Raw genomic sequence first — 15,916 nt, 5'->3', positions numbered from 1 at the left:
AAAACACCAAGTTAACATATTTAAACATTAATTTTATGCACTGAAAAACTAATTTAGTTGACATTTGGTCTTTATCCTGCTATAAATCTCTTTGGGTTGGTTTGGACCCGAACACCACAAATGCCACTCTTGATGATATTTTTTAATATTAGAGAAAAACTAATAAAATAAATGTGGGGATTGTTGTACTCTCATATCAGCTGTAATACATGGACAACATAATCACTAATTGTATCACTTTGGAAGGTATTAATAGTGAATTTATGCAGATTTTGATAGTTTTGGTCATCAAAAACGATTTGCATAATGTAAGATAAAAGATCTTTAAAGTCAAAAAGATGAATACATGAAGTAATATTTCCATGGATATGAATACATACCAAGTTAGCCATGAGATGAAAAACAATATTTGAGGATAACTAGTGTTTTTAGGTATTTTATAGCTGAGTTTTGTTATCACGGGTCAAAAATGACCCGAACACCACAGGTGTATGCAGCTTATGAACACAACACAAGGGTTAAACCAAGTGTGCAGTAAGAGCAGGGCCAGATTAAGATGGCCTGGGGCCCCTAGGCTACGGGTTTCTGTGGGGGCCCGCGGAAGGCAAATTAGGCAACAAATGTACACAGACAGTGTCATAAGTATGAGGAATTAAGGATGACTTGTCTACCAACTGTACTCAATAAGGCACATTATTTTTCAATACTGCATCTTGTCACAAATCCACAATTTTTCACTTTTGGCAATTCAGGGGGCCCCTCGCTGGTGGGGGGACCTAGACTGCAGCCATATCTAGCCTGTGCAGTAATCCGGCCCTGAGTATGAGATGTTATCAAGCATTGTTATTTAGTGGATGTCAGGTTGTGCCACACCTTTACATTATACTGGGCCCACCCATGGCCTCAATGCACTGTGTACAATGGAAGACAAGAGTGTCTGGTCTCCGCAGGCTTTGGTTTCAGACCGTGCTCAATTTGTATAGCTCTGGTGGATAAAAGGTGGCCTCCGTGTTTGCCGTGTGTTTTCTTTTGTACCTCAGGGCATCAGTGATATCGAGATGTTAGAATGGACAAATTAGCTTGCCTTGCTTGCATTCACGGAAGAGGGAGGCGTTACAATGGCCATAGGGAAACGTGTGTGATGACACGTGGCGTGCCATAACGTACGCATGCTGTGTTTTATAACTATTATATATAGGCCTATACGTATATAAAACTATGATTATTCCTGTAGTTTTCTCTGCTTCTATACTTTGCAGCATTACTGAATATCAGCATGAAGCATACTTTATTCAGAATAATTAATCAAATGAAGACATTCTTTATACGTTACCATAAATGATTATGAAGAGTGTGTAGTCCTACTTCCTACATTTCAGTGCCAGTAGCTTCTTTAGAGATAACAGTGAAATAGCTGTGGCGACACACTTTTTTATGTTTGTTTCAGCAGAGTTTAATGCACAATGTTCCACCAGTGGAACGTTGAGATGGTCACTGAAAACACTTGACTACCATAGTACTACACCACAATGACAGTACACAGGACCTTCAGTAATATGTAACATTACGACTTTGTCATTGTCATTCTGGTAAGTGGTAACAGAAAACTTATAACAGGGGCCATGTCAATGGACAGCACATCCTAATTTGGCGAGGCAGGGCTCGAGCATGAGTTGAGGGGTAGAAAAAACATTAGCAGCGAGAAGGAGAACAAACCGTGACTGTGGGTCAGGCCGCTTGAGACGCGGGTATTCATGCCAACCCCATCATGAATGGGAGGGAGACTGGGCCCCTACGCTTTTATTCGAAACAGCTGTTTGTACGCAGTGTGTGTGTGTGTGTGTGTGTGTGTGTGTGTGTGTGTGTGTGTGTGTGTGTGTGTGTGTGTGTGTGTGTGTGTGTGTGTGTGTGTGTGTGTGTGTGTGTGCGCGCGCGCAAGTCTGCATTCATTTACATGTGCATATGCTTACGGACAACACCATGTGTACTGCATTTGCGCAAACATACATTTGCACGTAAGTACGCTTTAAATTCAGGGCTTTCACGGTTAGCAAGTGCAACTTAAAACCAGGAGCAGGAGGAAGAGGGGAAAGAAGTGGAGGAAGAGGAAGAGGTGAAGGTTAAGGTGAAGGAGGAAAGAGTGGAACACCTGCATGCGGAAATCAGTGAGACGACAAGAAGCAAGGGAAAAAGAGGTGAGGGAGAAGGAGTGTGGAGGATGAGGAAGCAGAGGAGGAGGTGAGGGAGAGGGAGGAGGAAAGGGAGGGGTGGAGGAAGAGGAGGCAAAGGAGGAGGAGGAGGAGTAGGTGGTGGTGGAGAAGGAAGAGGAAGGTGATGGAGAAGGTGGAGGAGGAGGTGATGGAGATGGAGGAGGACGAAAAGGAGGGGAGATGGTGGAGGAAGGGGAGGAGGAGGAGGAAGAGGAATAGGTGGAGAAGGTGATGGAGGAGAATGACGATGAAATGGAGGGGAGGTTAAGGAAGAAGAGGTGGAGGGGAAGGTGGGGAGGAGGAGGAGAAGGTAATGCAGGAGGACGAGGAGGAGGAGGAGAGGGGGACACCTGCATGTGGGCAGCAGGAGGCCAGGAGGCCCCAATCACTTTCATCTGGCCCCAGTGAGCTCCACTCAGGACCAGGTGTGCAGAACAGCGACTAGAGTAGTTGACTAGAGCAGTGGTTTTCAAAGTGGGGGCCAGGGACCCCTGAGGGGCCACGAGAGGGTGCTAGAGGGGCCGTGGCAGGTTGGCAAGAAAAGCGAATTATTTTGGTCAGCACCCTTAAAAGGAAGAAAAAAACTGTTGGGCTCCAACCCTTATGAAGGCAGGGAAAGCGAATTAAAATTATTTATTAGGCTACATTGAATAACTAAGTACATCAACATAACCCAAAAATAAGCAAAACAATATTCCCTTCAGTTAAGAACTGCATTATCATGATCCTGTATCTCAGAACATTACTACCATTATTGTTATTTTATACATCCCGAAGGGCCACTTACTCACAGACCTAGAAAATGGTTGTGAAAGGGGCGCGCGGAAAGAAACTGTGGCTTGATGACACATGTAAGGGGGGGCTAGGCTTGGCCAGACTCATGGTAACGTTTGGACTAGAGCAGTGGTTCTCAACTGGAACAGTCTTGCTACCCACCATTTTCCAATCTCATTCAGTCGCGACCCAATTTTTTTTAGCGATACTCGAATGACTGGTTGCACGCTGCTATCGCGCATAAACATTCTGATTTTATCTATGACGATAGATGGCACAAGTTCAATCACCTATCAAAATAAAAGTTGTAAATTGTTGCAGGAAAAGTTGGTCGTCTTTTGTTTTTTTAGCGAATCAATGAATTATGATTTTTTTTTTACACCATGGATCTGCGACCCACCCATGACCCCTCCGCGACCCACTTTTGAGTCGCGACCCACCAGTTGAGAAACACTGGACTAGAGTACTGCTTCCCCTCTCTCCTTCCCTCGCTCCCCCTGGCCTGGTATAGCTCTACGAGCTGTCCGCACGCAGGCACTCCATAACCTACTCAAGGCCTGTCAGCGACCCACACGCCTCAAGAACATCTGAGGAGTCGTGCCGTAAAGAGATACGCAGCTGCTCCTTTGTGCGTACATGTACATGGAAGCCAATAGAAATACATGGAAGCAAATTATTACATGAAGCAAATTGAGCAAAGTGAAAAAGGAGAAATTCAGACAGCATTCTAACAGCTCAAGGGTCAACAGTTGTAGCGTCAAATCAAATGGTTCGAAACATTTGTGTTGTTGATTTCATTGGCGGCCATCTGTGAAATTTTGCTCCTCATTTGCATAGGATTAAACTTGCTAAATTTGCTCAGCTCTTTCGCTTTACTTTGTTCGTCTTCACTGGACTCCTCTTTACTTGATAGGAATGAAAGGAGGATTTCGCTTCACTCACTCCGCCAATTCACTTCCATGAACCTACCCCGTTAGTCAACTCTCAGCTCATCAGCCTCTAAAGCCAGGGCTGGGCTGTCTGCACGCACCACACGCACACGCACACGCACACGCACACGCACACGCACACGCACACGCACACGCACACGCACACGCACACACTCCATAACCTACTCAAGGCCTGCCAGCGTCTCACACACCTCAAGAAGATCTGAGGAGCCGCGAGAAATACACCTCAACTTTAGCTCCCTTCTGTCTGTGCTCAGCTCGCCACCCTGAGAAGCCACAAGCAGGCTGGACTGGGGGAGAAATAGGGCCCGGGCACTTTTGGCTTAAAGGGGCCCCTCATAATTAGCGGCACAGAACTCACGGGTGGACGCCTCACCCTCGTGGGCCCCTATTTTCAGAAATATAAAATGTTATCCTCGCACCGCATCCCGCACCCTCATGAACCCCTATTTTCAGAAATGTAAAAAAAATACATTTCTGAAAATAGGGGCCCACAAGGGTGCGGGCCCACCAGGAAATGCCCCCTATGCCAGATGGCCGGTCCAGCCCTGGCCAGAAGCACCACAAGGGTCAGGCACGTGTACTGCACGTAAATATGCCTGCCATGTTCCACAGCCTTCTCAGCAAAGACCAAAGTCCGCAATAAGCCCTGCTGATTAAGGCGTCAGTCACTCTAAGAATCCACCCAAATATTTTCAGAGACATTCCTCAGATGTGAAGACATGACTTGTGGAGAAGAAAGAGATGAGATGTTTTAGGGGGTGGGGTGGGAGGTGGGGGGTGAGAGAGAAAGTAGAGTACAGAAGAGAGTACAGAGGTGAAATTAAGGGGATTTGGGGGGAAGATGGAAGGGTGGAGAAGAACAGTGTCAAGCAGGGCCACTGGCAGCGTTTTGCAGGGCCCAGGACAAAGAAATCCGAATGCCCCTCAATATATTAATTGTAGTGACAAACCAATTCTGGGCCCCATCCACCTATCATTGGGCCCAGGACAACTGACCACTTTGTCCCCCCACCGGCTTCCCGGGTGTCAAGAGTTCCAATATGTCAGGACGTCCCATAGCTGCCTGGGATCTCAAAGACTGTTCTGCTGAGCGGTACAGTACAGTGTAGCTCTTCAGCTTCTAAGGGTTCATGCCACGGCCAGGCTCGTCCCTCTATGACAGCTCAATGTCATGGTGCGTCCACAGGCGGGTTCATCTTCATTTGTCTTGTCGGCCTTGTCAGCGGTGCAGTGCAATGCATTGTACTACTGTACAGGCTACCAGTTACTGTAAGTTAGCAGCAAGGGCACTTCGTATTGGAGCTTGAAGGTAGTCCTGACTTGTGATTTCTGCTTTCAGTTTTTCAATTGTTAAAAATGTTCAATCTTGAAAAAGATTGCTGCTGCTGTTGCTGTTGCCTTCAGTTAAACTTCAGTCCTTTACCCAATAGTGATATGGATTAATTACAACCTTCACAGACAAATGTATACATGGGTTCTCGATTTTTGTTCCCCCCTGGCTGCGCAACCCTGGCTGCGCACAACTCAACCTCTGATTGTTGGAAACTGGACAAATTTGCTCACATGGTTGACTGCCAGTGTCTTCACCCTCCTCACAACACCTTGTTTGTAAACAGGAAGAAAACATGTATTATACTCTATGGCATGCAAGGCCATGGGAAGTGTACAAGGAGAAAGACATTCCTGCAATGCACAGTACAGTCAGTGATTATAACTCCATGGGTCCCTGGGCCAGACAACAAAGAAAGGCCCTCAAAGGGTGCTGCTGAGGCCAGCCTGCATAGGCCAGATGTGAGAGTCTATGTTGTTGGGGTGTATGACAGGTAGTAGTTCTCTGAGAATTGTTTGAAAATGAAAAGTTAAAGGTGCGATTTTAACACATCATGAGAAGAGGCTTTGGCTTCAGGCCCCGCTTGACTCTTGGGCCCCTGTGCTTGGGCCTGGTAGGTCCGTGCAGTAATGTGCCCTTGTGCACCGCATGGTGAAGGTAGAACTGGCGGTCGCGCCTGAGCCTCTGTCTGAGTTTTGCTCCGTGCATTTTTCCAAAAGAGTGATTCAGGAGTCTCATGGCTTTCTTTATTTTTGACTTTTTAATTTGGTTTCTCTGCATTGCATTCAGCTCCTGTGTGCAACTCCCTCTTCTCCCTTGAATGCCGTGTTGAAAAGGAAAAGGGGAAAGGCCCCAATGCTGTACTACTGTCCACTGTCCATGGCAGGGAATAGTAAAAGAGCGTGAGGAGGAGAGGGACAGTGAGCAGTAGAAGCAGGAACTGAACTCTACAGGGATCCCCCACCCATCTGGTTCCTCTTCGCGCCCTATTAGAAACGGAGCTCACTTCCACAAGGCCAGTGTCTCACAGCACGCCATAAGACATCTGACATCTTCATCCCACAACGGGCATGCAATGCTCCGGCAGCTCTCTGTTAGGCCCGGGACAGGCTTGCTGCAGGATATGCGTGCCGTACACGGCCACATTTTGTGCAAGGACGCGCTGCCATGGGAATTTTATGCCAATTTTGCGCACCTGACACACAAGGTGTGTGGTGCAATATTGGACACAATTACTTGGACAATCTCCTGAACTTCCATCTCAGCCCTTTGGGCTTCCATGTTGAGTTCATGGTAGAGTCAAACAATGGTGGAAAACATTAATGAGAGCCCCGCTCCTGCTCCCTGCTCTTTGTCGTCCTGAAGGAATTATGAAGTGCTGCAAAAAAAACAAACAGCCAAAGTCGCTATTGGCTTGCTGAAAAGTTACTAGAAGTCGATAGATGACGTCGTGACGTTACGTATGATGTCACAGCGTCACGCTGATCCCTAGAAAACCTGGCCACATGCCATTCCTTCACAGTACAAATGTGCAGTGCTAGCTACTGTTTGGAGATCAGAGCTAATCTGCAGCCGTGCTTAACCATGGGAAACGCTTCTGACGGTGGTGCAGAGTTACAATTATGTTAAAAAACAATGATTTTGTCATTGAAAATGCGCATTTTAAAAAGTCGCCAGATGCACCAAAAAGTCGCTTAAGTTGCTAGATGAGGTTTTTAGTCGCCAGGGACCTCAAAAAGTCGCTAAATTGGCAACACTGGAAGAATGTGCACTCCGTCGCACGTGGTTGCATGCATAGTTTTAGGCACACAGCAAGCATATCTCCGGTCTTACAGAGGTGCAAACAGTGTAAACAGCAAGTCAATTAACGTTCTAGACTGGATTTGGATGGAACTGAGTTCTGTAAATAGATGTACAATTTGGACTGAACATTTTGGATGCCAAATCAAGTTTGAAATAAATGTTGTGCACTCACTGACTCAAGCCAGAGGTTTATAATGCAGGAGCAGATGTTTTTTTCATCTCATGAAGCCTCGTTTTAAGCGGAACAGTGGACTAGGCTTCTCACCCTATTAGAAACGGAGCTCACTTCAACAAGGCCAAGTGTCTCATGGTATTACCCATCTGATGTCTTCATCCCAACTTTCAGTGCTCCAGCTGTCTGCTAGGGCTGTAACCAGACATTTTCAAATACCGAGGTCAAATACTGTGTGCTGCACTGCATACTGTACATTTAGAATGCGTCAAACACTTAAGTCAAACTCTTAAGTTTGTTTTCATTAATCACTGCCTTGAGGATAAATGAGGGCGGCATAGACCGAATTTGTCATTGTTGATCATAGATTGATTTTCCTCGGATAAATTTTACATTACTGAAAAAAAGACAGAGGACATCACCCCTGTGTCCTCAATGGTAGTTACGGCCATGTCAGCGTGAGCAAGTTATCCGCCTTAGTGTTCAAGTGAATATCTGAATTTAGGTGGATCAAGTTTCAAGTTTCAAGTTTCAAGTTTATTTAGCCATATCAACAGTATAAAAATACAGTTGTTAGGAATGTTGCTTGGTGTGCTCACACAACAACACAAACAAAAGACACAAAACTGGGGAGGGGGGGGTATGAAGTCATGGGTCAGTCATGGGTGAGCGGTTAGGGCGTCAGACTTGCATCCCAGAGGTTGCCGGTTCGACTCCCGACCCGCCAGGTTGGTGGGGGGAGTAATCAACCAGTGCTCTCCCCCATCCTCCTCCATGACTGAGGTACCCTGAGCATGGTACCGTCCCACCGCACTGCTCCCCATGGGGCGCCACTGAGGGCTGCCCCCTTGCACGGGTGAGGCATAAATGCAATTTCGCTGTGTGCAGTGTGCAGTGTGCAGTGTTCACTTGTGTGCTGTGGAGTGCTGTGTCACAATGACAATGGGAGTTGGAGTTTCCCAATGGGCTTTCGCTTTGGCTTTCGCTTCGCTATGAAAGAAAAACAGGGGGGGGGGGGTACACAAATAAATAAACAGGGAATGGCATACAAAACATTGGAGACATAGAAAAGTGCAATGGAATATTTAAAGTGCATGGTATGTACAGAAACAGTAGCATTGTGCAAGGTAACAAAGGAGGTAGGAAGGCCAGGTAGTGGAGTAGCTGTAAAGTGCTAGTGCGTATTTGAGTGTCGGATGTCGGATGTTGAATAGGATGCATTTTTTGTTTTTATAAGTAGTCTGAGCTTCTGGGAGTGTACGTGGTGGCATGTCTTGGTGGTATTTATTATTCTTAACCCATAAGGACACAGCCCCTGTTATAAATTAGCTGTTATAACAGAATGGCAGTGACCAAGTTGTAATGTATTACTAAAGGCCTTGTCATAGTGGTGTAGTACTAAGGTACCAGGGCTTGACTTTTTTTTTTAATTGCTTACTGGCCTCTGTAGCTATTGGTTTTCCAGAGTCCCTAGCCATTTAATTTTTCCTCTAGCCAGAGTTTTGTTGTCAGGCTTTTTTCTTTAGAATATTCTCACTTTTAAATACAATCAATATAGGCATAAACTACTGTGATGTGTTACCTGCCAAAGCGGCTGGTGAGACTTATTTACCAGCCACAGCTGAATTTTACCAGCATTTGGCTGATTTATTTTGGCCGGTTGGCTTTCTTCATTTATTCTTGATCATGTGGAATTCAGCACCCAGTTGAAAACTGTGAGAATCATTAGGCAATAGTGTGAGCGTGTCTCACTCTCCACCACTTTTCAAGTTTGCTGGTTGGCAGGTGCCCTGTAAGGTACTATGGTACTATGGTAGCTATAGTGAAAGCCCAATTGGGAAACTCCAACTCCCATTGCCATTGTGACACAGCACTCCACAGTACATAAGTGAACACTGCACACTGCACAGAACAAAATTACATTTATGCCTCACTCATGCAAAGGGCCAGCCCTCAATGATGCCACGAAGGAGCAGTACAGCGGGACGGTACCATGCTCAGGGTACCTCAGTCATGGAGGAGGATGGGAGAGAGCACTGGTTAATTACTCCCCCACCAACCTGGCGGGTTGGGAGTCGAACCATCAACCTTTGTGCTGCAAGTCTGACACCCTAACCTCTTACCCATGACGGCCCATTATTAGGCAATAGTGTGAGTGCGTCTCCACCTCTTTCAAGTTTGCTGGTTTCAAGCCCTGTATGGTACTATGGTACTATGGTACTATAGAACGGTGTGCGTTAAGGGCCCTTTGGAGTGACACCTGTCAAGAAGATATATGACAAGAAAGTATACAGTGTATCCTTTTCCAGAGTTGCAACACGTTCAAAAGTTCACACACATACTATACATGCACACACCTGTTCACCAACTACGATAAACTCAACCTCAAATGACCTCAGATCACACACACAAACGCCCACACATGCACACATACACACACACACACACACACACACACGCTCGCACGCGCACACACACGCACACACACAGGGCCGCTGATAGCTTATAGCAGTCTCGGGACAAAGTGGTTTGAAAGGGCCCCCCAACCACTACATACAATGTAATGAAGACCCAATTCTGAGCTCCCTCTTCCCCTGGGCCCGGGAGGACTGACCCCTTTGTACCGCCTTGCTGGCTTCCCTGCGAACACACACATACACACACACACACACACACACACACACACACACACACACACACTGAGAGATTGATTCCGCGACTGACCCATGGGGCCAAAGGTGAGACACTGTAGCTCATTGTGACTCCCATTCCATGCCATGCAAGTGTGGAGTGCATACACACACACACACACACACACACACACACACACACACACACACACACACACACACACACACACACACACACACACACACACACACACACACACACGCACAGCTACACTTGGGGAACCAGACATCGTTGGGGACCCAAACCTGAGTCTCCCACTGTAAAAGTTATGGGGGACATGGTATCCGGACAGAAGAGATATCCTTTAAGTTCACATCTCCCTGTCGACAAGGCTACACTGAGTACAACACATGTATATGGAGGGGTGCTGATATAGCTGAAGAGCCAAACAGAAGTCTCCCGCATACTGTAAAAGTTATGACAAGACATCCGATAGGGATACATAGGACCTCATTAGAGCATAGCACAGCAGCCCTCCTTTCACAACTTCAAGGCCACACTGGGGGAGTACTGTATTAGCAGTTGTGTGTGTGTGTGTGTGTGTGTGTGTGTGTGTGTGTGTGTGTGTGTGTGTGTGTGTGTGTGTGTGTGTGTGTGTGTGTGTGTGTGTGTGTGTGTGTGTGTGTGTGTGGGGGGGGGGGGTGGTAACTACACAGGGACTTAACAGGAGTCCACCACTTACTGTACAAGTTATGGAGGACATGCGATATGGATAGGATTAATTAAAGTACAGTATGTATCCTTGAAGTACACAGCATCCTCCATACAAGGCCACACTGAAGAATGTACCATCTATGGAGCAGGTGGGGGGTAGAGACATCAGAGGAACCCTCACAGGAGTCTCTGCCACTTACAGTAGAAGTTATGGAGGACATGCGATATGGATAGAAGATATCCCACAAAAAAAAAGCCCTTAAAAATGATACGTTTAACCCTCAAGCGACCGGCCTGTTTTTGCGACTAATCTGACCGAGCGGGGTCATTTATGACCCCAAGGAGTTTATATAGAAATACCACTATATACATTATTTTTTGGGGTTCATTCAAATTTATTTACATCTTGCACATACTTGTCCCTCATCTAAAGCAAAAAAATGTGAATTTGAACATTTTATTGTTTTGCTAAAAATTAGTCAAACTTACATAGGTATATGCTAAATATGATGTATGCCCTCATTTGCATATGTAAACATCAAAATACAAAAAACATCCAATACATTTTTTTCTTCTCTCATCATCAGTAATCAACTGAGAAAGTTTCATGGTGATATCTATCATTTAAAATGTTTAGCCTATTCACTTGTAGTAGTCTCACCATAATAATACAGTATATTTATGCTAATTATGGAAATTGCTCAAAGTGAAACTTTGAGAAAACAAGCTAAATTCTATCCATTAGGCCCATAGATGACATTTCTGCAATAAAACTTTATGATACTCAACATTTCTGGGTTCATGAAATCACAAATTCAGAGAATATGGTAATTTACATATAAAAAAATATGTCTCAAATATATAACCTTATGCACACTCAAAATTTCTCTGAAACTTTTTCTGGACATTGTAGCTGTGAAAAGGTGTCTTCCACATATATTAGAGCAAAGAAATTATTCAACTGATGCTTCAGCCTTTGTATAGCCATAAAATAAGGAAAATTCTAAAATCGCCATTGATTTCTACACTGATGACTTGTTTCCTCCCTCTTTGCTCATAAGGATGACTTCCATTTCATATTCTCATCATGTGTCTAGGACCACTGTGCCATGATATCAACAAATATTGAGCAATAACAGAGGAAATGCTACCTGGGTGCCCTCACAATATGCTTCGTTGGCTATCGCAGGGGTGCCCTATTTATTTATATAATATATTATATTTTAATACTATAAATGTTTATATTGTGAATATTTTAGGTCTGCTGACCATGGCCTGCCCAAAGACACAAAATACAAAAATCAGAGTTTGAAAATTACAACAATAATGGACATTATAATGTTGAGTATCTCATGGATCCTCTCGGGGTCATAAATGACCCCAGAGGTGTTTTGATTATAAATCCTACGTAGATGGTCCAAATCTCACAAAAATCATTCACAACATGCACAACATATATATTGACAAACTCCTAGAAGGACAAGTGTTTCTGATGAAAAGTGGCGGAATGGTGTATGAAAATATGTGCCCGGGGTCATAAATGACCCCAGTCGGTCGCTTTAGGGTTAAAAACCACCAAAGCAACATCAGCTCACTGGTGTATAGCGTAAATCATACATACAATTCCTCACAAGGAAAAATCCCACACATACTGTTCTTATGGCCCAGAGGCTGATGGAAGAAGAACATGGTATTTTGCCATCTTGTCAAAGTAGTCTGGACGGGTAAGCTGGCATGCAGGACATTTCCCGGTGGGCTGACGGACCTCAGGGGCTGATGCTGTAAGATTTTTTGTGTTTTTCGTAGAGACTCGCCCACAATTTAGAAGGAGTAGCAAAATAAAATGCCAGGACAAGATTTGTGGTCACAGTCCAGCCCTGGGGCCTCATGTACAAAGAAGTGCGTGGATTTCCTACCAAGAAAGTGCGGACGCGAAAATCTTGGAAGTTACTTACGGACAAAAAAATCCGGATGTATCAATAAGTGCGTAACCAGGTTTTGACGTGAAATCTTGCGCACATGCACGAGCACACACGGGCCCAAGTCTCCGCCTTGCCTCCTCCCTTAAATATTCTATATGAATATTCTAATTAGTATGAACAGACCCATTCATGTGCATTCATTGGTTGATAGAATTGGAGAGGGAACGCGGGAAGGGGAACGCGGGAAATATATTTCATGCGAGGTGAAGGCGCTGTTTCGGAGGTAGCCAATTTAAAAGGAAAAAGGCTGCGCGCCTTACAAAATTACTTTGGCGTGTATAAAATCAGGCATCGGTAGCCTAATACTTAATGTGAGGACTGCAGAAAAATCTGTCATGTTATACTGCAGTACAATGGTTTCCCAACAATTGATATTTACAAGGCATTACATCAAAACACATTGCGATGAGGCAGTCGCCAAGGCTTCAGAGAAATAAACATTTATGTCGGGTATAAATATGAAAGATGACACATGTAGGCTACGCCACATGTAGGCCTATGAATAACTTGCAGCCAATACTCAGTTAGCCTATAAAATCACCTGTTAATGGATGGACTAATTTTACAGTAGGCCTAGTGTTATTAAAAGAGAAAGACAAGCACTGCGGTGAGGACGTTCCCAACAAATGCGAGAAGACACGCAGATCCAGAAAATATTCAATGTTTAATAGCTGCCAAATACTTGAAATAATACTGCTGATGGGCATCCAATTTCGTTGTAATTCCAGGATAGTTCCATGAGTCCGTTTCATTTTAACCAGCTGCCTCAACAATAATATGATTGAGGTGGTTTTCTTCATTTTTTAAATCACGCGCCTCAACATTAAAATCCACGTTTAACTGGCTGCATCTCTGCAATATTTCCGACCGCGTACAACACATGTAGTTGCGCTGCATGCCTCTGAGTGCCGCCAAAAAGACGCAATGCACCACTTACGACAACTTCCACGCTTACGGAAACTTCCACAGCAGCCCTGAAATTCGCGTGGAGATCCGCAGTTTTCCACGTCTAGTCTGTTTTAGTACATCTGACCGTGGCCGTAGAAAACAACTTAAGTAGCTTTTTTGTCCGTAAGTGAGCTTCGTACATGAGGCCCCTGGTCTTACCAAAGATTCTTTAATTCTAACGGTAGGGACACATACACACGAATTTGCGAACTTTGCCATTCATTCCTATGAGAGAGGTGAAGGCAAGCGATGGCAAGCGAAGCGAACCGAAATTATTAAGGAAAGTTTAATGTTATGCAAATGAGGAGCAAATTCGCCTTCCGCGGCCCAATCAAATCAACAACATAACTGTTCCATTCCATTTGATTCGCCGCGACGACCTGATGACGGTTGGATTTCGCCTCTCTTCGCTTCGCTTGTTTCGCCTCCTATGTGTCCCTACCGTTACATTCATTTAGACCGTCTCTGGTCTTACCATATCCTCAGAGGTCAGAGATTGCAAGATTCTATAAACTTTAGAGATATGGTAATGCGTTGCAAGGGGGGCCAAACGTGAACAGGTTCTTATCTGCATAGGGGGATTTTCCATCCTCTCACTTGTGAAAATAGGACTTGGAAACTATGGGCCATTGGTACCTCTGTCTTCTTCTATTCTCTCTGCCCTGTCCTCGTGCTATTTGCGCTATTTGAGTTATACCGTACAGGGAAATCTGAATTGAGCGGAAGTTTATGGATGACCAACCCAGCCAACACTTTGTCCAATTCTGAGAACTGTCCCATGAGCGTGACAGATTATGAATGTAAGCTGCAGGACACCGGGTGAAGGACAAGTGTAAGTCAGCCAGGGTCTCTCGCCTCTTGGCTTTGTTGACACGGTAAGGGGGTAGGGTGGGGGTGAAATGTAAGTGTCTACGAAGAGTACAGATGGTCGTGTTATTTGAGAGGTACCCCCCAAGCACCCACCCTCACCCCCCACCCCCAACATATTGTATCAGCACTTTGACTGTCACACACACACACACACCCACCCCCCCCCACACACACACACACATGCTCACACAGCAGCCACCGGTAAGGACGAGTGTCCTGGAATGTGCTACACATGACACAGTAGAAGTGTTCCAAAACTTCGCATGAGGTTTCAGTTGCAACTGACCATAACATGTTACTGTAAAAGTTAGTTTAGGACCCCGTTTCTCGACAGTGTCGCTGCTGCCAATGGGACATTGCATTACAAATACAACCAAGTAAATTGCCAACTTAGCAACAACACTGTTGAGAAACACACCCCAGATCTGCTGTGTCTACTTAAGGGATGTTCATCAATCAACCAGTAAATAATCCCAATATACATTGACGCTGTTTCACTTGTACAATAGCAGTCAGCAGTCAAAGATATCATTATTCCCTGCAGGATAGTTGGCACAATGAGCGCAGATTGTAATTGCACTGCTGCAAGCACACTTGAAGCACCATTACACATAAATCACTTATACACACTTAGGTGCACACAGCCTCTCTCTGTCGCTGTCTCTGTCTCTCTCTTTCACTCACTCACACTCAAGCACGCACACGTGCACACACACACACACACACACACACACACACACACACACACACACACACACACACACACACACACACACACACACACACACACACACACACACACACACACACACACACACACACCAACACACCAACACACAACTCAGCTCAGCTCAAAGACACACAGACATTCCTAAAAAATCCTAACAAGTCCAGCCCCTTGCTCTCTTAGTTAGTTTGATGTCTCCACCAGAATGGAGTGTTCCCAGAAGAACATGAAGCAGCTAAAACAGCAAAAAAGAAACTCCCAGATCAAAGAACAGCAGATTGAACAGCAAAAAGCAGTGCTGTCTTCCATACCTTCCGTTGCAGTACAGTACTTCCACTAGTTGAGTGCCCTTCTTGACGTGTGTTAGTTTCTCGTGGCTGCTGTGCTGTGCTGTCTGTTATCCTTATGGCATTTCTGGACAGCGTTCTCTCTGTTTCTCTGTTGCCACACGCTACACAGTAGGCTGCACCAGGCACACAGGAGGAGGAGGAGGGAAAGGAGGGAGGAGGAGCAGGAGGAGGAGGGAAAGGAGGGAGGAGGAGCAGGAGGAGGAGGGAAAGGAGGGAGGGAGGGAGAGAGGAGGAGCTGGAAGTAAAAAAGAAGAGAAAAAAAAGAACTCTGACATGAATTAGCAATCTGAAAGGAGTCATGTGACCGTGTTGGACTAATGAGGAGGTTCGAGATCACTCAGACACTCCCCCGCCCCCCATAACACCCCCCACACACACACACACACCTACCCTCTCCTGTCCCGCCCTCCTCCTCTCCTCTCTCCTTCTCTTCTTCTAGTTTTCTCATTGAG

General features: G+C 45.4%; 1 protein-coding gene across 1 annotated transcript in view; it reads right to left on the bottom strand.

Moving 5' to 3' along the window:
• phc2a (polyhomeotic homolog 2a (Drosophila)) overlaps positions 1-15,505 on the bottom strand; it is a 109,440-nt gene extending 93,935 nt beyond the window's left edge. Inside the window, exon 1 of the mRNA XM_063208409.1 lies at positions 15,426-15,505. The gene's annotated coding sequence lies outside the window, so the exon portion shown is untranslated. The remainder of the gene's footprint in view (positions 1-15,425) is intronic.
• Between the last annotated feature and the right edge of the window lie 411 nt (positions 15,506-15,916).

This window comes from Engraulis encrasicolus, chromosome 10, assembly GCF_034702125.1.
Source record: "Engraulis encrasicolus isolate BLACKSEA-1 chromosome 10, IST_EnEncr_1.0, whole genome shotgun sequence".
NCBI lineage: Eukaryota > Metazoa > Chordata > Actinopteri > Clupeiformes > Engraulidae > Engraulis > Engraulis encrasicolus.
This window is presented reverse-complemented; position numbering and strand designations above follow the sequence as displayed.